Source organism: Cebus imitator, unplaced genomic scaffold (assembly GCF_001604975.1).
Source record: "Cebus imitator isolate Cc_AM_T3 unplaced genomic scaffold, Cebus_imitator-1.0 Scaffold319, whole genome shotgun sequence".
NCBI classification, from domain to species: domain Eukaryota; kingdom Metazoa; phylum Chordata; class Mammalia; order Primates; family Cebidae; genus Cebus; species Cebus imitator.
The window spans coordinates 1848886-1876100 of record NW_016107634.1 but is presented as its reverse complement, the minus strand read 5'-3'; the positions used below and the strand labels follow the sequence as shown (position 1 = coordinate 1876100).

General features: G+C 39.8%; 1 protein-coding gene across 5 annotated transcripts in view; it reads left to right on the top strand.

The window, feature by feature from the left end:
- The first annotated feature begins 17353 nt into the window (after positions 1–17353).
- CHRM2 (cholinergic receptor muscarinic 2) overlaps positions 17354–27215 on the top strand; it is a 147288-nt gene continuing 137426 nt past the window's right edge. For 2 of the 5 annotated variants that reach the window (XM_017504303.2, XM_037729858.1), the window contains exons 1-2: positions 17590–17682; positions 17943–18100. The gene's annotated coding sequence lies outside the window, so the exon portion shown is untranslated. Of the gene's footprint in view, positions 17683–17763; positions 17865–17942; positions 18101–27215 lie in introns of those variants that run through there. The other 3 variants (XM_017504305.2, XM_017504302.2, XM_017504306.2) reach the window with 2 other exon arrangements.

Genomic DNA, 27215 nt, shown 5'->3' with positions numbered 1-27215 from the left:
CCAGACACAGGTGATGGGGGGAGGGAGGCAACAAACCACATTGCCATGTATGTACCTATGCAACAATCCTGCATGATCTGCATATGTACCCCACAACCTAAAGTACAATAAAAATAAATAAATAAAATGGAGATAATTGCTCACATATCTTCTTTACATAGTTTCCAGAAGGGCCAAATGAGCTGTGAGATCAAATTGGAGTGACTCTGGATGTCTATGTGAAAACACTACAAACTGAAAATTATGCTATGCAAGATAAATTATTCATACAGATTATTTATGGTGTGGCAGTACTTTTTCTTGAGAGCAGGTCAACAAATTTCCTGAAAGCTGTTATTTGTTGTCTTCCAGTAAAAACATACAGAATTCATCCATGTCCATACTTTCACCTCTGGGAGAAGAGATGCCTGACTTCTTATTCAATTATTTGTTCAACAAATATTAACTAAGCATCTCTTAGACACTGGGGGATGCAACAGTGAATGAGTCTGGATCAATTAGATGAGGTTTACATTCTAAACTCCCTGTTCTCATGAAGTTAACATTCCATGTAAGTCTTAGTTCATGTCTTAGATTGTATTCCCAGGAAAATACACTCTGAGATGAATATTTGTGTACAGAAAGATTTATTAATAATCAATACATGGGAGGGAGGGAGAGAACAAGGGAAGCAAGCTTGGTCAGAGGAAAAGATTAAGCTGAGATTCAGCTGCAACGAGGGTCTCAACAAGCCCCAGAGGAAGCACTGGAGCCAGGACAGGCCTCAGCTCTGACCTGATGCTCAATGTGGGCTGCAGCTTCCATCAGCCAAGGGCTATTTCTAGTGGGGTATGTTTATAAGATGTGATCTGTGAGCAGGAATGCTCTCACAGCTCAGAGAATGAGTGTCTCACTCATGAAGGGCTATCTGTGTGGGGCATAATGGCACCTAGTATGACAAATAAACATATGCTGTGCCAGATGGTGACTGGTGCTATGGAGAACCATACTGAGCAGAGACCTGAGAGAATTGAAATAGTAAAGCACACAGAGGGAGGTGGGAAGGATCCATGAAGGCTCTGAGGCAGAACATGGTTCCTTTTGAACAACAGCATGGGACCAACAAGACTTCAGTGGTATAGAGGAAAGATTTGTAAGAGGTGAGGTCAGAGAGCTGGTATGGAGGGAGGAGGATGTCATGTAGAGGCATATACTCACCAAATATTAACCAAATTCCTAGTATGGCCAAGCCCTGAAAAACAAAATGTTCGTAAGCCAGAGTGACCAGACTCCTGATCTGAAGTTTAATTCTAGTAGGGATGGGGGCATGAGGCAGCTGATAGTAAACAAAAATGTGAAAGATTGTTTTAAATGGTGGTCCACATTAAAAAGGACATTTATTCTAAAATGTGTTAGAAATGAATGAGGTAGAGAGGTATCTTTAGGTTGAATGCTCCAGAAGGTATCTTTGGAAAGGCAATATTAGAACTGATAATTGAGTCCCATAAAGATGACATCAGAGTCTATATGTAAATTAGTGAACAATTTAGAAACAATATACAATTTACATGTATTTACTTTTTTCTCCCATTTCAGTTAACAGCATGTGGCCTTTTCGAAAATTCAATCTGGGATAATGAACTTTAATTGTGCCAACCTCATTAGCTGGATACAAGATGCTACTGGACTGACAAAGAGAGCTGGACAACAAATTACTTGGGTTCACTTTTGACCAGAGTCCACGTCTATCCCAGCTCCTTAAAATTACTCCAGGAATGCAGGGCCAGTGAATGTGCACAGAACAAGATAGATGAAATGAGTCTAATTGAGCCACCATTTGTCAATTTTTCATTAGTTCATTTAATTAGAACTTGGTAAATGAGACTAAAGCAATCTCCTATGTGAGTCAATTAACTTCACACAGCTCCATAGTCACTGAGCAAATTTATAATCTCAACTAACATTTCAATTATATTCACCTCAAAAAACACTTATTAATGACTGATCATGTACAAAGCACAGTGCTATGCAACAGGTTTGCTAAGATGATCAATATATGGTTTATGTCTCCAAGAACATTACAAGAGAATTAGAGGAGGTGATGTTTTAGAAAGAATAGAGCATGAGGCTGACTTTGATAAATATTATGGAAGCACAGTGGCTAATCATTGATTATTAAATATTATAGAAGCACGGTGACTAATCATTGATATTAAATCATTGATTATTATGCCTTTGATCACAAAAAAAATAAGGCAAATGAATTTAAGGCAACCCATCAGCAATAGTAAAGTAAACTTTAAAGAGCATGCCTTGAACCAACATTAACTGCAGGTATAAAATATAACATTAATTTATTTAATTTGTATTTTTTTTGCATAGATACCAAGTGTTATTGGTTAGATTTTGTCTCCCCACTAAATTTACATGTTGAAGTCTGAACTCCTATTGCATCAGAGTCTGACCTTTTCTAGAGATAGGATCTTTACCAAGTTAAAATGAGGTCATTGGGATGGGACCTAATCCAATATGCCCGGCGTCCTTATGTAAAGGGCAAATTTGGAGACAGACTCTCATACAGGAAGAACACCATGTGAACATCAACACAGCTATCTATAAGCCAAAGAGAGAAACCCGGAACAGATCCTTCTCTCATAGCTCTCAGAAGGAGCTAATCCTGGCAACACCTTGATTCTGGGCTTCTGGCCTTCAGAGCTGTGAGATCACATTTTTCTGTTGTTTAAGCCACCCAGTTTGTGATTCTCTGTTCCTGCAGCTCTAGCAAACACACACAGATATGCTCCCAGCTAATATCTAAAGGCAGGAAGAACTATTAGCTAATTCAATGATTAATCCATGCTTATGTATCTATCTAGCTCACATGGAAAGGAGAGATTCAAAAAGGTTAATTTTAAAAGATGACTGAAGTTTATCTTTTCATGTGCTGTCCTTTTCTTAACTAAAGATATTAATATTAAATGTCTATGAGCTTTTTTGCCCTCTTAAAGAGTGTACTTAGCATAATCAGCCTTGGGATTATCAGGATGACTCAAAGTATTTTGCCAACTTGTAATATATATGAATGATTAAAAGGCCACCAGGGCAAGAATGATTGTGGCTATGGCCCCCGAGAGCTCTGCTTCCTGAGTTGTTGGGATGACTTTTTGCTATTGATATATTTTTTTCTTTTTTTGGAAACACTCTTTTCAGAACTCTAGTTGTCCATTCTCTTTATTGTCTGTATGTCTGCTTCCAACAGTTCCTTACTCCTTATAATTGGATGCAGTCTATTGGTTAAGAAATCAGATAGTAGAATCTGTGGGAGTTCTATATAAAATAAGAAAAAAAATTGGCTGTGTATAAGTGTCTGAGGAATTCCCTCACAAAACATATTTTATGGTATTTTTTTAAACATCTATTTTTAAAGCTCAGGAGATGTCTGTTTGCTTGTTTTTCTGGGTTTATAGATATGTTCTGACTGTTGCATTTGCTGGAAGTTTGTCTTCTAAGCGGGATATTGCTTTATTTCAGTACTGAAACGTAAGATCAGCTGGTCTCCTGTTCCCACAAGTATGCTAGGCATCAGGCTGCATGTGTCTAAGTGCACCGCAGATTTGGGATAGTCTTGTTCGTAGAATAAAACTCTGACTTATAATCACTCAACTTTGGGACAAATTGTTGGGAAAAGAACAGTAGCCAAATTTGAAGAGAGCCATCCTTTATTCTCTAATCAGATCATTCGAAAGATTTACTGTTGTAAATTCTCTCATGAAGAACTTTTGTCCTGTGGTACAAATTCTTTAAAAACCTTATCCTGAGACAATGTTGAGCAGAACCCTGATTTTCTGACATTTGTCTGGATCCAGCTGTAGTTCCACGCATGCACCTGCTGCCCCTTTCCTGTTTGCCCTGCTCATCTTCCTTTTGTCTCTCTGGCTTCCTGCTCCTTCTATGATCTCCCCCCTAGGATGTATCAGCCTTGCCCACAACTTCAATTACCACCTAGGAGCAAATGACTCACAAAGTTATAGATCTAGCTTAGACTTCTATTTTGAGTTCCAGCTCTGTATTTTCAGCTCTATAGCTGACACTCCTTAATTTTCGATATGTCCAACATAAAACCCCTCTGAAAACCTGGTTCTCTTCCAGTGTTCTTAGTGAATGGTATGGCCACCTCAGATTGCAGGGTGTTATCCTCAAAATCTCTCTTCCCACAACCTGACAAATCTATACCAGATTTAATAAAATTCAGGTCATAAAATACTTTGGAAGTCACCTCTTTATTCCTGCCATTATGCCACCAAAGTTGTCATTGTCTGTCAATTGAACTTACACTATGGCCATGTGGATCTATATTTTTTTTGACTTTAAGTTCCAGCATGCAAGTGCAGAACATACAGGTTTGAGGTATACCTGTGCCATGGTAATTTGCTGCACCTATCAACCTGTCGTCTTGGTTTTAAACCCTAAATACATTAGCGATTTGCCCTAATGCTCTACCTCTTCTCACCCTACCCCACAACAGGCCCCAGTTTATGTTGTTCTCCTCCTTGTGTCCATATATTCTCATTGCTCAACTTCCACTTGTGGGTGAGAATATGCGCTGTTTGTTTTTCTGCTCCTGTGTTAGTTTGATACAGTTCCTTTTTATAACTGCATAGTATTCCATGGTATATATGTACCACATTTTCTTTATCCAGTCTACATCATGTTGATCTATTCATATTTGCTCTTGCATTCCTCCAAACCATTTTCCCATCTGTAGTCAGAACATTTTTTATTTTTAAAAATTTTTATTTATTTTTTAAATTATACTTTAACTCTGGAGTACATGTGCAGATTGTGCAGGCTTGTTACACATGCCTTGGTGGTTTGCTGCATCCAACACCCTGTCATCTACATTAGGTATTTCCCCTAATGTTATCTCTCCCCTATCACCCCAACCCCTGCTATGCCTCCCCTAACCCCCAACCCTTGACAGTCCCTGGTGTGTGATGTTCCCCTCCCTGTGTTCATGTATTCTCATTGTTCAACACCCACTTATGAGTGAGAACATGCTGTCAGAACATATTTTTGAAACTCATTTGATTGTAGTTATACTTTCTTATGCTCTTGTAAACCTTCCAATAGGTCTCTACCAATTTCAACAAAAAGATAGTTTTCCTAAACATGGCTAGAGAGGCTTGCATGGCCTCCCTCTTCCACACCTGTCTGACTCATTCCTTTTCATGAAAAACATCCCACAAATCTTCTTCCTTCCTCCTTCTGGATCCTTCATAGTTTTTTTCTACTTCTCATCCTCCTACTTCCACAGAACATTTGACCTGCTGTTCCCTTTTTGTGGCAAACATTTCTTTCCAGTCTTTACCCAATTAATTCCCTCTCATCTTTGAGATGTTAATTTAGGCTTCACTTCCCCAGGCAAGCCTTTTTTATAGAGGAGACTCAAATCTCCCTACTGTGTACTCAATACAATATGACTTCAATTCCATTATATTTTTATAGCTGTAATTTTTCTTTGAATTTGTGTGATTATTGACTGAATATTTGTCTCCTCCACTATACAGTAACTTCTATCTATCTTTACTATTTTATCCCAAGTGTTTTGTTCAAAATCAAGGATATTGTAGTTGTTAAATGAATAAATGAAAATACAGAGGTTTCAGTGATTCAGAGACTACCTGGGCTCCTAACTATTATCCCCAGGGTTACAAAGAAAATTATGAGAATAATTTTGGTTAGGGCATAAGGAGAGTGGCAAAAAAGTGACTGCAACTTAATAGAGTAATTTTATACGTAAGAAATAAGTTAGATCCTTAGCTGGAAGTCTTGAGTTGGCTTTATAAGAATTTTGTCATGGTTCCAACGTCTACCATGTTTTTCAAAATAAATATAAACATGAAGAAATGGAAATGAATAGACAAAAAATAGGGCCAGGAAAGCCCTGATACTTTTTGGAGCTAGGATCTATGTCCACACTTGGTTCAGGGTGGCACATCACCTTCTTAGGACCTGTATGATACGTATGGGCATTTTTTTAAACTATCTCTTTTCTTCTGCCTGAAATATTTTCCTCCAGGAATTTAGCATCACTCAGTTATTACCGTCATTCAAATCTCTGCTACAATTTCAGATCCTGGTATCATACCTTGCTTGACTATCTTTATAAGTCAGAACACAATACATTATTCTGTGATGGGAGAAGCAAATACCTGTGTCAGAAAACAAGGTTTTTTGTTGTTGTTTTGTTTTGTTTGTTTTTTTCACATTTCCACTACATTTTCATGGTGGTTGCAGGAATAATTCAAGGATTCAAACTACAATCTTAAATACTGCTGTTGCTGTACTGAAGGGAGAGGAGAGCTTGGGAAGCTTCAAGCAGGTAATTAGATGCTCAACTTAGAGTTACATCAGCGCTACTCAGACCTCATAGGGAAAACTATTCACAGGGCCCTTTCTCACCACAACTGCAACCTGAAATTTTACCTTATACCTGCAAGGAGGGAGAATTATGAATATTTGGAAAAAAGCATAATATGTAACTTAGAATAGTCCTTTTCTTTTGATTTGTTTTACAGTTTGTAGTAAAATTATTGTTTGACATTATTACATTGTATTGCATTATATATTTTTGATGTTATTTACCTCCTGCCTCTGTCCATAAGAGACCCATGACAGCAAGACTATGTCTTAGTCAGCCTTTATCTCTAGCATGTAGAATCACACATGGTATCTGGTCGGCAGTAAATAAATATTGTTTACTAAATGAGTGAGTGAATAAATCATGGTGGCTCATTTTGGCTCATACCTGCATCTATCCAAACCTTCTAGTAGTGAGCTCAGTTTGCTTTATTCTAACCCAAGATCTTGCTGACCTCTAAAGATAGATCATAAGCAAAGCCAGGGACTGAGACCAGTACATGGGGAGACACAGAAAAGGCAATTCCAACTTGGAAAGTTCACAGAAGCTACATGTGAAATGCACCATTGGGACAAAAATCGTCTAACATTTTGGCTCCAACTGGCTTTGGCAAAGCTCAGATGAAGGGATTTGATTTTGAGGCAAGAACTACTTTAAAGTGGAGGTAACTTTATATTTTTTTTCTCAGGTTACAATCAGCATAATCACTCCCCACATCTCAACGGCCTTGGCAGAGGTTAAGTCCACAGAATAACAGACTATCTGGGCCTATTCTGATCATGAAAGAATGTGTCCTGTCCACTCTCCAAGGTACTGATTCAAACTGAAATATTGGCTGAACTGTCCCAAGTGCTGAATTTTTAGTATCAATAAACCACTTCCTCAAAACTTTTGTATTCCTTCTGCCCCTAAGTATATTGTAACCACTATACTTGACTGAGACATTTGGGCAAAATAATTGGCACAATTATATTATCACTAACATAAGGCACCCACGTGGAAATTCAGATAAACTTGTCTAGCATACAGTACCTAAATTATTTTCTATGACCATGGGAGAAACTTAATATCTTAGTTTCCTGTGGCTGTAGCAACCATAATGCTCTTTGCTTAAAAATACACATTTATTATCTTATAGTTCAGAAGCTTCGCACAGGTCTCACTGGGCCAAAATCTGTGTCAGTAGACCTCCGTTCATTCTGGAGGCTCTAAAGGAAAATCAAATTTCTTATGTTTTCCAGCTTTTAGAAGCTGCTTGCATCCTTTCACTCATCCTGGCTCCTTCAATCTGCAAAGCCAGCAATGGCTGATCAAATTATTCTCATATCACCTCACTTTGATACTGAGTCTTCTGCCTTGGTCACTCACTTTTATGGTTATTTCTGATTACATTGGGCCTACCTGAATAAGACAAGATAATCTGCCTATCTTAAGGTCAGCTGATTTGCAGACTTATGTCTATTTTCATGAAAATTCTTTTTTTTCCCATTTATAGTAACACATTTACAGTTTCTAAAGATTTAAATGTGGACATCTTGGGGAGGGGAACATTATCTGCCTACTAAACTCTGTAGATATAAACATTTCAGATTACAAGAGTTATCATAAAATTAATGAAAACCTGATGAACTGGTTTACATATATATGTAAAGATATATATGTTTATATATATATAAACTTATATATAATCATAATAAATCTTGTGGTATTAAATATTTTTAAATTATCTTGGAATCAGTGCAACTGCATTATCCTTTTACAGATAAATTAAGTGAGTTTATTTCATGGATGGGTTAAATTACTTAGTTAAGGTCATATAATATACAATAATTGACATGAGGATACGGGGCACTCTCTACTTGACTTCACTGTTGCATTCCATTTAGGAAGATGGGCCATTTTGTAATACAATTAGAAAAATGTATCATGTGATTAACTTTTTTTTAATTGACAAAGCTTGAGGTGATAAATTTAGATTACTAGGGATATTTGAAAATATGGAATAAGTTTATTGCTTAATGTTGGCCAAATGAACATTCCTATAAGTATGTGATGCAAGGGGTACTTTGATGCTCCAGGTGACCTAATTTAAGAAGCTGATGTTTTCAGATGTGACTCAGTTCTTTGCATTGTAACAGGGCAATACTGTGTAATGTGTACAAAGTACATTCTTTTTGTGAAAAGCTGAATTTCACCATTTGCTGATCTCACTACACAGAATTGCACACATAAATAAACAAATATTTGGGGAGTTATTTTTAAATGAGTCAAGATGATCAATACTGAGGAAAAATATCAATATTTGTGATGATAGTATAGACTTATGAGAAGGTGAACAGAGACTTAAGATTTGCCCCTAAATAACCATTCACCTTCAAATCTATGTTGTTTGACATTGTATTTTGAGGAATTACCTGTGCTAGAGAGTAGCTTTTATTCTTCAGCGATAACTGAAAGCTAAACAAACACTCTGCATGTTTAAACACAGTCACATAGAAATGCTTTAAAAATGCTGTCCCCCTTGCACTTCGGTGCTTTGTAAAACAGGCACAGATGGTGCTATTTATATTTGTGATAAAGCGTTTAGATTAATTTTTCTGGTTCACCAAAGATTCATTCTGAGAAACACTGTGGCAGGCAGGTTTTGGGTATTAGACTGACCCTTATCCTTAGCAACTAGACTGCTATACATTTCAATTCCCTCCACTCCATCACAACACCCCCAATCTATTTTGAGTAAATTCTTTTTGTCTGTGCCATCAGGTTTCTAAAGAGGCTCACAGAGAGAACTGTCACCACTTAAGGGAGAAAGCAAGAAAAAGAAAGAAATAGAAACCTTTTCAGAACTATTTTTGTTTTCAATACTTAGTTTCTTTAAAAGCTAAATAGGATAGGTTTATAAGCTGCATATGAGGAGATGAGAACTTTTAGCTTAGTATGAAAGCCATGCTGTAGTTTCTAGCAGTTTAGTAAAGGAGCTACAAAACAACAGTGGCTCATTTCCTTTTCCTGACAGCTCTTATCTTGGTTTCCCATGCTTCCATGAATGTACTTTGGGGTGAGCACAGGAATCTCATTCTTAGTCTTTTTTTTTTGAGATCATGAGTATTGGCTCCATTAGGACTTCTAATTTCACTAAGTAAGTGCATTTTTTTTACCATTTCTTCCTACATTTCCTCTGTACTTTAATCTCTTTTCATATGATGTAATCATTTTTAGAATTTACTTTTATTTTGCTGTCTTTATTAGTCTTTTAATTTAATGCTTTATGCTTTGTTTCTAAGTTACTTTCAGGAAAGATATGTCCATAATATGCTTGCAGCCCTGCTGCAATGGTCACACCCCAATTTATAAGAAGTATTATTAGGTTTAAAAACAAAGGGATCACAGTGCAGATCAGAATTATTATTTTTAATGTAAGAAGGAGGAGCCTAGTTCTAAACTTACACAGAAACACTAGTATATAGAGTCGAGGTCAAGATTATTTGGTAAATCTCCAGCCAGTAGTTGGGATGCATAGGAACAGAGTAGCAATTGGGCCAAAAAGAATATTTAAAGACAAAAAGGCTTAGAATGGGTTGGGCATGGTGGCTCATGCTTGTAATCCCAGCACTTTGGGAGGCCGAGACGGGTGGATTATCTGAGGTCGGGAGTTTGAGACCAGCGTGACTAACATGGTGAAACCCCGTCTCTAAAAAATATAATAATAATAAAAAGACTTAGAATGAGAAAATGGTTCTGAATTAGGTGATCAAGAAGCAAAATCAAAGTTTCTTCTATAAATGCATACAATTATAGGGAGTCAGCCTATCTCACCTTGTTGTCAGAACATACTCATGGTCTTGCGCTCAATAAACTGGTTTTTATAGTTACAGATACCACTGCTCTTGGCTTTGGAAGCCAGAATTAAACAACTGCTGGAGTTCTGCAATTGACTTCAGGTAGGACAGGAATCTTTGTTTTAGAGTAAAATTTTCATCTTTCTTGATTGAGAGTTGTATAAGGATGGACAAAATGTATCTGGATGTGATATTTCGTACCAGGAGCTGATGAGAGAATCTACTTAGAACAATATAAGCCAATATGTATCTGGTACATACATACAAGTTTCAGGCAAGAGTTAATCTTGTTGCCTCAAATGACACCAGAAAATAATATAGGTATATTCTTACCACACAGATGAAGGAATCACTTTTGTTTTGTTTCCTTTACTTTGATAGAGGATCCCATCTAAGTTTTGTCCCTAGAAGCAATTCTGTTATTTATACCTTACCATTTGTCCATCTTATTCACCTCTCCTAGTATTTCATAGGTGACCCTCCTTTAGAGATAATAGCATAGAGGCTTTCTATGCAGCACAGCTCTTCTTAGAAACTGGGTGGCTTATTTTTCTACTTTCACCTTGAAAGTTTGCATACCTGTCTGTTTCCCATTCTCTCAGTGATCACTGTGAACCAGCTCTGAGGTAGGGTGCAAAGAAACCTGAGAGAACATTCCCAGAGATAAGCCTAGTATTATTCTGCAAGCTGAAGGTATATACTGCAGCTCAAAATGGGTTTTTATTCCTTTAAAGTCAATTCTGTGAACAGCAACTGCATCCCAGTTCTTAGTTACATTATCCCCATCCCAATGCCATTATGTAATTAGAATAAGCTGTAACAGCCATAGCCAAGAGTTTTCTTCTCGAGAAATTACAGAAATGTCCATGTGCCAGAGACACACCTTGCTAAGTAAGTTCTCAGTCAGCTTAATTGCTTCCAAAACCCAAAAGCAAAAAAGAAACAATAAACAAATAAATAAAATAGCTACAGAGAAATTGGAAGATTGGAAGTACATCCTAGAACATAGCATCCTGGACAAAGAATGTGTGAGAGTGTTCTTGCTTATCCTAGACTTCTCCATTAATAATCTTTGGGAATTAGACATAATAGTCAATAGTTTTTGGTTACTTTTTCCCACCCTGGATACTATAAAGCATGGGCCCAAAGTTTTGCTAGTTGGTCATTAATAGATGTCTTCAGTTTTAACAGTAATTTCCTGGCGATTGCCTTAAATATTGTACACATTGCTTCATCATCCAGAGTATTTTACCCACAAGATTTAACTTGGCATAGCTTCCAAATTCCAGGTAGAGTGTAACTCACCTATAACCCACTTCTGGAATTAGTTCCCTGATCAAGAGTCAAGGCTCTTTCCCGAATCCCCCATGGGTTATGACAGCAAAGATTTTATTGAAGGTACCTAAGAATATTTTTTTTTATGTTTGTTCTAACTGCATGTTCAGCTTCCAGAGGGCAGGAGATCTTATTGTTTTTGTAGATCTAATCCTGATATCTAAGAGAATATTGATTGATATATAAATATTTGTTGAATTAATCTTGATGCTTCAAGTCTGGTCTGTAGTAGGCTGCTGAGAAGCATAATTCTTACAGATGTACTCTGGCATTCTCAGGATGATCACCTGAAACTTACAACACAGTAGAAGGAAAGCGAAGCACAAGCAGCTTGTTTATGTGAGACTTAAGAAAGAAATTTGTCCAGTATTTGCTATCAAGTGAGAGAAGTTGTCTACTCGGTATTCTGGCATAATAAAAGGGGAGTGCCTTCTGTCTGTCACCTCTGGACCTTTCAAAGTGGATTTAGAGCAGTTGTTATTGGAGACATTCAATGATTGCCAATAATACAAGCTTATTGGGCATCCTTTCGAAACCAACTCAATTTCTACAAAAACATTTGCCAAGAAAAGCCTTGTAGAAATGGGATACATACAATAACTTTGCCCAGGGCCTTTCCTCATTCCTTTCTGCAAGGATTTATGAAATATTGCCCATGAGATTTGTAAATGAGATCCTTAAGCCTAACACCCCATCACTTTGCTGGTTACATAATGAGAAAAGACAAAATGTCCAGGATTTTAGGCATAGTAAATCATAGAATGGTTTGGAGTATGCTTCCTTGGACACGCTGCTAGGGGAGTCTGTTTTTAAAGTGAAAAGATCTATATGAAGTGATATTACAGTATCAGACACACTCAGTTAAGTCTTACTTAGCAACATGCTCCTTTTACATCACAATTATTCCAGTCACTCTCAAGAAATAGAGGTAGATCAAATTTTATCGGGAAGTTGTCCAATGTGTGATGGCCCCCAGGATTTATTTCTTTAGACTGTTAGCGTTTCCAGCTTTTCCCTTTAGTTAGCTTAAGAAGCTGGTATGTTATACGATCTGAGAAATTATGTGAACTCCCATGAGTAAGTGCAGGTTTCTCTGCAGACTGAAAAGATTTTAAGTATTTCTAGATGACTCTTTCCTGCACAAAGAGTTACTGATTCAAATAATCTGAGACCTCATGCATATAGAAGAGTATCATAAGACTTTCACTTTGATTTTGCTAATCTTATCTTCATCTGAGATTCCAGCATTTAACTTTGCCTGTAAAAAGGGGAAATTTAGGCTGTTTGTTAAAATATACTCTGAGGTAGTTGTTGTTGAAACTTTTAAGTTCACCCTGTCTTAGAGGTTCATTTCTGAAGCAGCGTTCAGCTTACCTCCTGGTAGGAAGAACACACATACACTAAATGCTTCTCTAAAGAAACAAGCATCCCATGTGACCTTTTCCTTCCGTATTCTTAACACTGAATTATCACCATTGCAGCTGTTTAACATTTTTCAGGGTAGTGCACGGCACCCCCTCATCTCTGCTTTTTCTCCCTTCTTCATAGTCCCTGTTTGCAAAAGAGCTCTGTATTTTAAATATTTTCTACTCAGCAGCAGTACATGTTTTCAGGCATTGGGTAACACTATCACTGCTATGAGAGAAAAGAGTAGAAAACATCTGTGATGCCAAACTTCATGAAAAAAAAAAAAGAAATAGCAAGCATTGTTTTTCACAGTCACTAAACATTATCCCTCAGAATCAGTCCTATTTGTATATGAAAACTTCGATTGCAAGATCTGAGAATGAAAAACTTAAGATTTTCTAGAATAAAAAGAGACCATCTTTTTTAGCTAAAGAATAGAAGCTTTTAAATTACTCTCTGATAAGGTCTCTAGGAAAAAGAAATACTTTTAGGAAGAATAGTGTGTCTGTTACAAAACTAAGATTTCAAAACAGTAAGGGACAACTGCAGGACACATTTTAAGTAGTGATTGTCATCTAGTGGAGATCCACTTTTAACCCAGGATTGTTATTTTTCAAACTGAGATCAAGGAAAAGAAAGGTTCCTTTGGCATCCATCAGATAAATCAGCCCTGTTTTTCCAAAGCACCTGCTGATAAATGCTGTGCTTCCCTGGTTCAAGTCTTAAACAGTCAGTGTGAGTAGAAGATGAAGGACAAAGCAAGATCTGCCCTTAGCTCATTTTCCCAATATAGGCAAAGCCCTCACCTTCATTTTCTTGGTTCCTTGAAAATAGAAATGAAAAAAAAAAATGTTATGACCGCCATACCTGGTGGGAAATCACTGGAGTTGAACTTGTCAGCCTCTTAATCCACTTACGATGATAGAGTGCTGATTTGTGCATCTAATTACTGAAGCCTAATTATTGCTGCAGTGAAATCAATGTGGCATGATAAATATGCTCCACATTCCCAGGAATGAGATCTGTGGTTCCCCTTCTTCTCACGTTAGTGGTGACCTTATTTGTAATCTTATTGAAACACAAGCTTTGTCAAAGATTCAAAGTCACCCTTTACAGGCATTGAGAGCTCTTCAATGTGCATCTAAAACTAGCATTATGAGGTGGTAGGTAATGAAGTTTGGCTTCGAAAGTAGAAATTGTTAATTTATTAGAGTTCTTTGAGGTGGAAAATAGGACTGTAGATTTAAAAAATCCCATAGATGCATTTTACAAAGTATTAAAAAGCAGTTTTGAAAATGTTCTATACTGCCCTGACACAGTGGCCCATGCCTGTAATCCCAGCACTTCAGGAGGCTGAGGTGGGACAATCACTTGAGGTCAGGAGTTTGAGACGAGCCTGGCCAACATGGTGAAATAACATCGCTATAAAAAATACAAAATTTAGCCAGGCCTAGTGGTAGGCGCCAGTAATCCCAGCTACTTGGGAGGCTGAGGTAGAAAAATAGCTTGAACCAGGGTGGAGGAGGTTGCAGTGAGCCTGAAATTGTGCCACTTCACTCCGGGCTGGGTGACAGAGTGAGACTCCATCTCACAAAAAACAAACAGACAAATGAAAAATTTCCACACCAACAATTACTAATACATGCAAATGCTATATTCCTAGGGTGGGGGAGTATTTTTTTTTCCTCAGAAAATAAACTGGTTTAAGAGATGAAAATAAAACAGAATACACATGATCATTTCTTGTATCAAAACAGAAGCTAGAAGAAGAAAAAAATTGAGTTTCCCTGAAATCGTAGTGCTGATGGATTATGTTTCTCATGCTCATTACGGGATGTTGATGAGCATTATGGTTTGCATTCTCAAGAATCACTGAATACTCTGTTTCATTAGGTCACAGGTATGACCCAAGAACCTATAATTTTCTATCTTGACCAACAGTAGTATATTTATAGCTAATTTGCTACATGCCACATCCTCTTTTAAGAATTTCACATGAATTAATTCTATTATTTCTTCTACCAACCCCAGCAGATAGAACTATACCCATTTTATGGTTTAAGAAGCTGAGGCAAAGAGAAGTTAAACAATTTCTCCAAAATCACAGTGAGTGGCAGAGTTACAAGTATATATAAAAATGTGTCTAAGTGATGACCTAGAAAAAGAAAATGGACATAATTGATGACTCTTTGGTAAAAATGATGTTTCCATGTGCAGCTCCTCTCCAAAAGGCCTTAAGTATACTGACTTCTACTAAACATAGCACCTAGTCACCCACAGACTCTCTTTTATTGAGGTTTAAGAAAAATATTTGTTTGCTTTCATTGGTTATAAATTTTGTTGCTTATTTTGGAATGCATAGCTTCATTAGCAAAAGGGGGCTTGGTGTTCTTAATGATGTAAAGGAACAAAAGAATAACATATCACTGGGTTTTCTTGTCTATTGCTGGCCAAAGATCTATTTCTCCTCACTTTTTTGCTTTAATGGGTGTGTGTCTGTGTGTGTTCAAAAAGACTCAAGCAGCTTCATGGGTTTATGGAGCCTCAGTAGACAGAAATAATGGAGTTAAAAAAAAGGAAAATGTGGCCGGGCGTGGTGGCTCACGCCTGTAATCCCAGCACTTTGGGAGGCCGAGGCGGGTGGATCACAAGGTCAAGAGATCGAGACCATCCTGGTCAACAGGGTGAAACCCCGTCTCTACTAAAAATACAGAAATTCAGCTGGGCATGGTGGCATGTGCCTGTATTCCCCAGCTACTCAGGAGGCTGAGGCAGGAGAATTGCCTGAACCCAGGAGGCGGTGGTTGCGGTGAGCCGAGATCGGGCCATTGCACTCCAGCCTGGGTAACAAGAGTGAAACTCCGTCTCAAAAAAAAAAAAAAAAGGAAAATGTGAATTCATTCTGAAAAGAGTATTTAAGAGAGGAGAGATGACAAAATCAGATATTTAATGTAATGGAGCAAATGCTGGGAGAGGCTGAGAACAAGACTTAGCAGAGCAGTTTTGATTTTCTTAAAGGTATCTTATAATCACCCAGTGATGGTGGCATGTGAGTATGGAGATTGAAGGCAGAGACACAGTATTGCAATGCTGTGCTTCAGGATGACTTCAATCAAGCAAAATCAAGTTCATGTCAGGTCCTGGTTGGTGGTAGCTATGAGTTAACAAAAAGAGCAGACACTTTCAGTGACAACATTTCATTTATCAATAAATTTACATTGCTATAAAAGTAATCATTTGATTGTCAACTGTTATATAGATGTTTCATATAAGTGTCTTTTCTTGTCAATAGGAAGAGAAGCTTAAATAAACACAGGGACAGTGGTTTCTGCTCTTCTGAATGCCGTTTAATACCAAGCAAAGCCCTGGACATCAAGAACTGAACGGAATTTAATTGACTATATTATGTTACATCAATGTATCTTTAACTTGCTCTTTGCCTGTCCCTGTGACCCAAAAAGTGGTGTGTCCAATTCCAGGTTAGTAAATTTAAGGTTCCCACTCTTTCTTTTTATTTGATTGAAGTTGGATGAGAGAAAATGAAACCTATGTAATATACAACATATTAATGTTATGTCCACACACACATATGCTTTTACAAAAGCAAGTTTTGGCCTCAGCTACACTTTAAAATCCGATCATTGTACTTTTATCAAACGAGATTAGTATCTAAAAATAATGGATGTAATTATTAGAAGAAATTTTGCATTAAAATAAAAAATAAACATCTAAAGGCAGGTCTGAGCACAGAAAGTTTGCACCTCATTATTTGTTTCATGGAGTTCACAAATTTTCTGAAGCACCAAATATATATATATATATATATATATATATATATATATATATATATTCTGTAGTCTATTGCCCATTAGATGAAGAAAACATGGTCACTGACTCATACTTAAAATAAGAGGAAAAAAATTACTTCTCTTTCTAATGCATTTGTCAATGCTCCAAAGAAATAAACAATATGTGAATAGTTCAGCACAATTCTATATTTACAAAGCATAGTGGATTTAGTCTAACATTTTCCCACCTGGAAAAACTGGGCTTAAGTATCTCCGACAATCAAAAAGCAATACTGCATTCTTCCCGATATGCCATGTCACCTTTGTAGCACTCACACACTTGCAGGGAAGGGACTCGGGGTTGGGGGTGGTTCTGATGTAGAAATTGCAGATGGAGAGCTGGGCTCTGGGGATGGAAATGGAGAGGAGCGAAAAGGAGCCTGGAGAAAAGGCTGTCATATTTGCTGGAAGAACCGCCAAATCAGAGAGCAGAGAAGATTTCATTGGAGGAGCGCCTTTAACAGCAACTAATCCTGTCATATTGAAAGAAAATTGTAAATGTTCTCTCCAGAAATTGTCCGCCCATTGCAGCTAATCGAACACACACGCACGAATACAGACACGCTCTCCTGCTGTACAAAAGGCGCCCGGGCGCAAAGACCTAGGGAGCGCGCGCGGGCACACACACACACACACACACACACACTCACACACACTCCAGGCTGCGGGTTGGCCAGAGTCTAGAAATCGCAGATTTCACCAGGAAATCGCCGAGGTACCAGAATAGGTATCGCCCCCCAAAACTAATTCCTACTTCCCCAAGCACTTTGGTGAAGAAATGAATCCAGCCCAGCTCGCCGAGGCATCCAGGTCTCCATTCTATTTTGGTCTCCAGGCTCTTCATGAAAGCCAGGTTTGAAAGTCTTGTTTGCTTCTCCTTTGGTGGTTCGGCGTGGAGGGCGGGGGCAGCGTCAATGTAACTCCAGTCTAACCACGAACAGGTCACAGACTAGCCAAGTGGCTGGGACGAGAGTCGGGTGCGTGACTCTGCCTGCGCGCGCGCGCCAGCTCCGCAGCTCTCGCCAGAGCCTTTGGGTCGGTTCTCTCCCGCCTCTCCCGCCCCACCCCTCCAGTGTCTCGGCACCAACTAATCTTTTCCTTTTCTTTTGCAAGATCAAGGGAGAAAGAGAACCGGCAGCTGGCCTCGGACTCTAAACCGTGCGCAGCTGGAGCCCGGGCGGATCGGCCCTGAACCGACAAAAGGGCTCCTCGCGCCTTAAAGCCTCCACCACCTCGCAGCCGGGGAGGCAACTGGAGCGAACCAGCGACAGGTAAGGGCACCGCGCTGTGCAGCTCTCCACTTGCCCACTCCAAGGGCCCTGGCACCAGGGGGTCTCTCCCTTCGTATCCCCCAAAACCGGACTCTCAAGGGTCAGGGCTTGGGGGGGAATTGGAGGGAGGTCCTACCCACGTGCAGATTGTCAGACGGAAACTTTGGATCCTGGGGCTTGGAGGACTGGGGGCAGTGATGGCGGGTCTGGAAGGAAGGGGTAAATAAGGCACAGCGCGGGATGGGGTACCCCTACGATTCCGAGGGTCACTGTGTCTAGCTGAATGTGGCGAAAGCAGCCTGGGAGCCGCGCTGTCCCGGCATCGCTCCCTCTTCCAGCCCCCAGTTCCCTCTACTGTTGCCGACCCTCCTCCCGCCACCCACTCTAGATGCGGCCATGGACAAGACAAGGAGAGCTTCGTCCCTCCCGCCCCTCACGCTACTTCCTGCTGGGGTCTGACCGCGTCTTTCAGTGCATGTGGGATGGAGGCCCGGCTCGCCCCGGCTCCAAGCTATCCCCGGCTCCGCTTTAGGAGCCGCCCTCCGGCGCTGGAGAGGTTTCCCATTGCAGTCTCCGGATCATGGCCATGAAGCAGAAGCAATAAGAATGGGGGAGAGGGTCCCAAGACAAAAGAGAGGAAAGCCTTCTGCAATGCCATGCTATTTTAGCCCCGCGCAGGAGCGCGAAAATCCGCGGTGGCTAGGGAACAAGGTCCCAACTCGAAGCCCATGAGACACGGGACTGTGCCTGGGCTTCGCCACCTAACTCACAATGGGTCCTGAACCGACCCGGCAGGCCCCGGGGTCGTAGATTGGGGACCGCTGCACCCACCCAATGTCTCTTGCGGTCCGCACCTGAGGTCCCGGGCAACCACCGCTAACTTGTAGCTCTCGGACCCGGACAGGTGCGGTCCATGACTGGTGCCGGTTAGACGCGCAGAAATTCCACCTGTGCGCGCTGCCGGGCGCCCAGGGGGCCGCTCGCGGGGTAAGTGGAGACTCGTCTGGGAGAGGTGAAAATTCCCCAGAATTATTGACACACAGGGAGGCACACCCTTAGCCTCCGTCCGCCTTCAGCACTCCCCTTCCCTTCTCCATCTTTCTGCCCAACGCCGTCCTCGAGGCTGCCCTGAGATGCAGAATTGTCCCAGGGAGGGTCCACCGGCCCACTGGTCCCTGGCGATGATGCCAAGACTCTTGCATGTACAGAAATACCAGCAGGGAGGGTCGCCAGGGGCAGAGAGGCTGGAGGAGAACAGAGAAATGGAGGTAAACGCGTAAAGCCCGCAGAGCTGTCGGCGGACATCTCACCCAGGCCGCCCTCCCGCGTCCTTAGGTCAGTTCACCGCCACAGCATGTCTGTGGCTGCGGCCACCCAGGGCTCCAAGTCTGCCAGCCCAGGCGCCGCGAGCCAAGAAGAGCGCAGCGCCTCCCACTCCTCAAGCTCCGGAATCCCCCACAGTGACTTTCTATTTCCCTTTCTTCTTTGCTTTTTTGTTTTGCTTTTCCTGCTCTTTTCTTAGCGCTGGGTGGCAATGGGTATGTGGCAGCCGTGTGATTTGCCCATCCCCTAGGACACGCAGCCAGCGACACAAGCACACAACGACCAGTCTCCACGCTCCGCCACACACTCTTCAGCGCTCCGGCGCGCAGCCCCCGCTCCGCAGCCCGGAGCTCCAGCAGCCACCGCCATGGTCAGGGCCACGGCCCGCACAGGGCTCTGCGGGTCGGGTGGGGAGTCAGCCTAGATTCCAGAGAAAAACCCCGGGGCCACCCGAAAGGCCTGAGGAAAACTGGAATTGGGGTTAGGCTTGAGGGGAGGGAGGCTCTGGGGAAAACCGGCCGGGCTGTGCGAAACACCAAGGGTTCCTGTGGCTGCAGCGCTGCAGGCCTCCGGGTCCCGCCCCGCCCCGCCCCGCCGCCGGGCGTCCCCCCAGGAACCCACCCGCGGGCAGCAGCTTTTCTCCATCCTGCCCAGGGAAGTTCGATGCCCGGGTGCTGGGACGCGCCGGCGATTCTCTTCTTTCCTGACAATTCTGGCGTCTCCGATTGAGAGGGCTCTCAAAATGAAGCTTTTAATAAACTCCAGAGTAAGGAACTCGCGATTGTGCGGCAAAGGTAGCGCATTGCACTTTGTGGGCAATCGGTAAATATGTACCACCATACGACAGGAATATATGCATTTTCATTGATAATATAATAATGGAGACGATGATATCTTTATACAGAAGCCCAAAACAGGCGTACCTGTGCCATGGTTGGGGAGGTAATAATAATGACACTGATGATCACAGAGGTAAAGCCAGTTGACTTGGCCAAGAGGCAATTTTAAGCTGGGAACTGTATTCTGCTGCAGTTCAGAAAGTGGACTTTTGAGACTTGTCAAACGGATGGAAGAATTTTGTGCCAACAATATCCCAGCTTTGCAGGCTTGGCAGCTGAGGACTCAGAAGTAATAAATCAATGCCAGGTGAATTATTGTTATTGCTATTATCAATAATGTGATCTAGTTGTAGCAATACAACAAATAAGCAATTTCCTATTGACTCGATTTGCTTTCCTGGGCTAGACAATAATGCCAATTAAAACTTTAAAAATGTAACCTGACCCTAAAAAGAGGTGAGAACTATAGCCAAATCTGTTTACCATTTTAAAATAAAGCTCTGTGAATGAGATGGGTTGAAAATGAGGGAAAGTCTCCAGATCCCAAATTCCCAGGGCTAAACTGCCTGACAGATGCTTCATTTTCCTATAAAACAAAGAGGCATGTTTGTTTGTTAAGGGTGCTTGAGGGTGCCTGGAGGCGAATCGGAGTGAGCAAATAGGCGGATTTGAATACCTCTGTCACAGTTTGAGTGAAAGAGAACCCAAAGAGCATGTTTTCATCTCTCAGCTAACTTCAGAGACAGATTGGGAAAGAAAGAGCAGGTCAAATACCAGTAAAAGTCCCTTTGGCTTAGTTCCCAGAGTCCTTCAATATTGGGAGGCCGAGACTATTGTCTTCATGTTACAAAACAAACAAAACAACACATATTGCTCTAAATTTGACCGATCCCCTTTATTGCCCAGATAATCCACATAGTCAGGCATCCAGATGTGTCTTCACTGGACAATTTTCCAATTCCAATTCCAGAGCAGCCATTCCCTAGGGCCAAGAGAAATAGGTGATTTCAGAGGTCCAAAGAAAACAGTCCCAGCCTGCTGGCAGGTAGGGAAGGCACAAAAAGTATGAATGACGCTGTCTTGAATGGAAGGTAGGCTGACTAATTAGGAGTCACAAGTCTCTTGGACCCACAGCAATGAGTAAAGTTACAGCAAGTACAAAAGAGGGAGAAGAGGAGAAATTAGAATAACAGGGAAATGAAGAGGGAATTGGGAGGGAGAAAAATGAGGGCAAGAATCTGTGCATATGTCAATAATCATGCTGGGTTCAACCTCCATCACTAATGTCAGCCTTTGTTTAGGATATGCATGTGGGCAAACCCCTGCTGTTGTCTTCATCTGACCACTCAGACACCATTCTCAATCCTGTCTTAGACTTTTCTCACTTTACTCAGTAGGATAGAGACTGACAGAAACATTTTGCCACACAGTTCTCTTGAAGAATTGGTTTTCTTCATTTAAACTTATATTAGACCTGCTTGAGATTTTATGACATGGACTGTCTGTGGCATAGTTCTCAATAGAGTCCTATGTATCAAATGCTGCCAATGTCTGCCTTGTGATTACTAACAACTGGCTTTTGTTTCCTATCACCTGTACCCACTCTGGCCACCTTTGGTTCATTGAGCAGGTGTCGAGACTTCTTTCACTTAAGATAAATGGTGTAAGTTAGTGACTGCATATTCCACAGCTCCCCTGGCCTATGTGGGGGAGGTGATATGCAGGGAAAGAGATGAAAGTCACCTTTTCTTAGACAGATATTTTTGCTGAGTGTGTTCTAAGTTCCTGGCACTATTCTAAGCATTTCCCCGTATGATATTTTCTGTTTCATCAGTTGCTTTAGCCTTACTCTTTAAAATACAGCCAAGCACACCTAAGACACATATTTAATCTTTGTTGAATGAGTTAATAATCAATTTTTTCATTTTCTCATTGCAACAATCCTATGTAGTAGATATTAATTTCCTGCTGTTACAGAGGAAGAAACCAGCATTCAGAGATGTCTAATAATGACCCAAGATCATACAGCTAGTAAGTTGCAGGCCCTGGATTCAAACACGAGCCTGTTGAATTCCACAGTCTTAGTTCTTGTATTGTGTTGACTGGCTCTTTATAAATAGTTGTGGCACTTGTTTTCTCTGTGTTTGGGGAAAACAAAACTGTGGGATTTAGAAATTCAATGATGTTCTCTCCATCTGTTAATTCAACTTTTTGTGTTGTTGTTGGATCCCCTAAACCTTTAGCAAAGAAGATGCAGTGCTGAGTAGATTCTTAGTTGGCACAACATGCTTGTTTTGTTTGGTCAGTGATTGCCTCTGGCAGAGGTAAACAAGGGCACCAAAATGTTGGCAGATCCCATTTCACCTCTCAGCTATACTAGTAAATTACAAACTAGAAGTTCTTTTGTCTGATGCAAAGTAATAAAAGTTAATTTTGGTATCATTCAGTTTAGCTCACGATAGGAAGCGGATGAAGAGACTTTTTCAAGGTGACACAGCTAACCAAGAACTGCATAAGAACACACGTATCCCAATTCCAGTCAAATTGTCTCTTCATTTTTCCATGCTAAATGAGTTATCTTTCTGAATAAGACTGTTGGCACTTAGGATTCTGAATTTCAATGATTCCATTTAATTTTAATTAGTATTTATTATCCACATTTGCTTTGAAAGTATAATGTTACTTTGAAAACTGCCATTAGCAAAGAAAGAGGTAGGTTCCAGTTGGTTTTCCTCTTTCCATTCTTTATATATCTTTGCCTTACTTTATTTATTTCTCTCTCTCTTTTTTTTTTCACATGTTCTAGCTCCTTCTTTTATACTATGACCTAAATATACAATCATCTTAACTGGTGCTGTTACCATGGTAATGTTTCATGGTAGATAAGGGTACACACTAAAAACTGTTTTCTCTGTTTCTTTCATTAGTAATGGAATTCCTTCTCTCTCTTTTTTTCTCCTCTCTCTGTCTACCCCCATACCCCTTCCTCTCTCTCGCTCCCTTGTATGTCCCCCCTTCTCTCTCCCGCTTCGCTCCTGCTCCCAAATCCAAGCTTTCACTGAATGATGCCCTCTGGTGTTCAATAACTGGAAGCACATTGATTTCCATAGGACAAGAACATCCTTCTTAAAACTTAGGGAGAATTTGAATTTCAATCACAAATTCAAGTGGACCTAAGCAAGAAGCACTTTGAATTAATGTGTTTTTGAGCAAAGAGATTAGTAGAATACATTTTTTGTGTGGGTATGTTAAATGTTTACTATGTAAACAGTTATGGCAAAGGGGTGGGAAGGATATTGATACCCTTACATGTCTAACATTGTTATGAAAATGTTCTTATGCAAGACAAAGAGATACCACTGAGGTATCCCTGGGAGGATAATCTAAATAGAATATTCTGTACATTTAAGTTTTTAAGACTTCTCAATGGAAGCCTTCTATCTTTAGAATGGAAACATTTTTCTTGAAGGATGTGTGTGTGTGTGTGTGTGTGTGTGTGTATATATATATATATATATATATATATATATATATATATATATATATAATGTATGCCTGTGAATGTGTGTGTGTGTGTATAAATATATATATATAAAATGTATGCCTGTGAATGTGTGTGTGTGTGTGTGTGTGTGTGTGTGTATACATACGCACATACACATGTGAGCAAGAAAGACAAAGGGGAGATATTTGTTAGGTGGGAAATAGAGAAGTTTTACTTACATGATTGTGTGAATAATAATATCAAGCTGCACATTTTTATTAATCACTAAATACATGAGAAACTAGAAGTGAGGTTGACATGCTATAAGGATATCTTCTTTCTTTCTCACTCCAAATTTCACTGCTGCCCTCTAATCAGTCTCCAGGTTAAATCTGTTCCCTGGGAGGCTTCCCCAGAACCCACGCCCCTCTTTCCACCCAGGCATCTTCTCAGACCTTTCGCACCTCTCGCGTGAACTATCACCAGAGCCATATGCTTCTAAGCAGTCTCCCACTCTCCAGTCTTTCTCTAGTACAAACTACTCCTCACACTGCCAGAGTGACCTTTCTAAAATGCAAATCTGAACATGTCATTCTCCTGTTAAAAATTCTTCAGTGTTTCTCAATGTCTAGGATAAACCCTGAAATCAAACCCACATGGGAGCTTCCATAGCTGATCAGGGCTGTTTTGCCAGCCATCTTTCTCAAGGGCATTTCTTCATCCTCCTACTGCACAAGGAGATAATGCATATAAACAGCTTAGTATAATGACTGGTACAGCGTACATGCTAAATAAATACTAGCCAATCTATTTCTTTCCCTTTTATTTTCTTCCTCCTTTTCTTCCTTATCATAGAATGTATTATTATTATTATAACAACAGGCAATGATAAGCATCATACTTATGCTATAGCCATTACTCAAAGTAATAATAATACCCATGAAAAGGTATGATATAATATGATGAATTTAATAAATAGTTTACATTCTCTATCTCATTTAACCTCTCACAGCCAGGCACATCATCTGATACCTACCGGGTGCTCAGTACCTGCCTGTTATTTTTATGTGCCTAATCCATACAATAACAATGACATTTTTGGCCCTTATTATTTGTAGCCACATGTTTTGGAAGGTGAAGCCATGGATATTTTTATTTTAAAAACCAAATTATTTACAAAGGAGTTAACTTATGAAAATGCTAAGCAACTTGGATGGTTTTATTTGGTGTTGGTAGGAGAGTAACAGCTAGAGCTTGTTAGGGATACAGATGAGGTGAGAATAGACACCATATTTTATACATGATGGCAATATACACTTAAATTTACATTTTTATCTTCTCTTTAAAATGAAACCAAATGCCCTGATGTTTCCAAAGAACACAATTAAATAGAATTTTTTAAGTCACTTCCTATTTATCAAAATAATTTTACCATTTTATTGCATCATAGGCAACCCCATAGATATGCATAGTACCCCCTCCATTTTATTTTAGCAAAGAAGCTGTAGGCAACTTCATAGGCTAAGTGCTAGTTTAAATTCAAATTTCCGGCACACGGACAATGAGTAACAGCAACAATAAAAGCTGATGATCTACATTTTTCAGATTAGTGCAAATACATAACAAAAACTGTGGTAGCCAGGCAGTCTTTTGAAGCTATCTGGATTTACTGGGCTCAGAAAAGCAGAACCTCTCTTTTCTGAGGCTGAGAATGCTAAATACTCTTGAATGTTGACCTCTTGGCAGAACTGGGCCCATTTTTTCAAAAGTTAATGTTCATAGTCACCTGCTATAGTGCTTTAAATGATAAGAGTCTGAATTATTTAAATAACTACTATCTTCTAAGAAGTCATTTAAAAGAGATTAATTCACAGGTTGAGTATCTGAGATGCTTTATTCCCCTTGTAATGATGTTGAGTCAGGCTGGGATTCAGGCCTAGGAATCTAGATTTTTAGCAAGCCCCTTCCTTGATACTGAGGCGAGTAATCACAGGACTACATTTTAAACAACAGACTGATGAATTAGAATGTAAAAGGCATCAAGGAGGAAAGAAAATGGGATATACAACTCAAATGTCACTGCCAATATTACCGTAGGTATTTTCCATTTATATGTGGGCCATCAAGGCCCCAACGGAGAGCTTTGTTGTAGATGGAGACTTTTTGATTTGTTAGGCAAATTCTGGTGTGAACAATGAACAACAATTCGGGAGGACAGCTATAGATTAAGAAGCATATATTTCAATGTACAGGAAATCTAGATACCTATTTGTTTGGATGGGGCACAGTCCCATCTGCATACAATACGTCCTTGGATTTAAATCAGTCTCCGCTATTTAAAAAATAAGTACTTGATTTCTTTTCTATTTCTTGTTTTATTTTTTTCCTCCTTAAATTCCTCTCATTAGCTTAATATCTTCACAGATCATATATATCTTCATGATTCCAGAGCTCCTCTCTTCCTTTCTATAAAAGATAAGCACAGAGTAATTTGATTGGTAGAGGAAAAATAATATATTTCACACCCAGTTTTATATTGTTGAACACGATGAAGATTTTCTAATACTCTGCCTTCCTCGGCACTGTTACAAAGGGAAGGGCTTCCACCATAACCAGCATGCAAATAGAAAGTGATAAGAAAATTCTGCATTCTTCTATCTGGTGTTCTGTCTAGATTCTCATTACTAATATAGCTGGATCAGGCACCTGGACTTCTTCCTCTTCTTCTCTCCCAACTCTAGTGGAGAAGTTAGAGAAAGTGAGAGAATTGTCTTAAATGTTAATGCTGATACATTTCACTGTCATTGTTGCAAAACGTTGCACTCGGATGATCCCAAGTAACAGGCGTGTATAATACTTCCTCTAGGAGTAAGAAAGTTATAATGACTTTTCTTGACTTTACTGTGCACCCTTAGTCATGCTGATGATTCTTCTTCTTTAATAAAGCAAATAAGTCCTTCCTCCCCTCCTCATTCATGCTAAGCCAATAAACAAGACAGAATGATGTTGGAAGACAAGCCTCTTATTTCTTATTTAATTAACTACAAAGGAGCTCTTTAGGAGGAATGTGATTGTGAGCTAAATAATTACCTGAAGCTGAATTTTTCTTCTTTTCCATAAAAGATAAGCACAGAATAATTTGATAGGTAGAGGAAAAAAATATATTTCACACACAGTTTTATATTGTTGAACACAAGGAAGATTTTCTAATACTCTGCCTTCCTTGGCACTATTACAAAGGGAAGCGCTTCTACCATAACCAGCATGAAAATAGAAAGTGATAAGAAAATTCTATTTAATTGTGTTCTTTGGAGAGCATCAGGGCATTTGGTTTCATTTTAGGGGGGAGATAAACAGCAGCTCCAGGGCCAAAGCATGTTTCCCAGATATGCCCACTGTTCTCTTGCTTTATCCTCAAAATTACTTTTTTTTTTTTATCAGATTTTATCAGTAGAGTGGGCAGTTATGT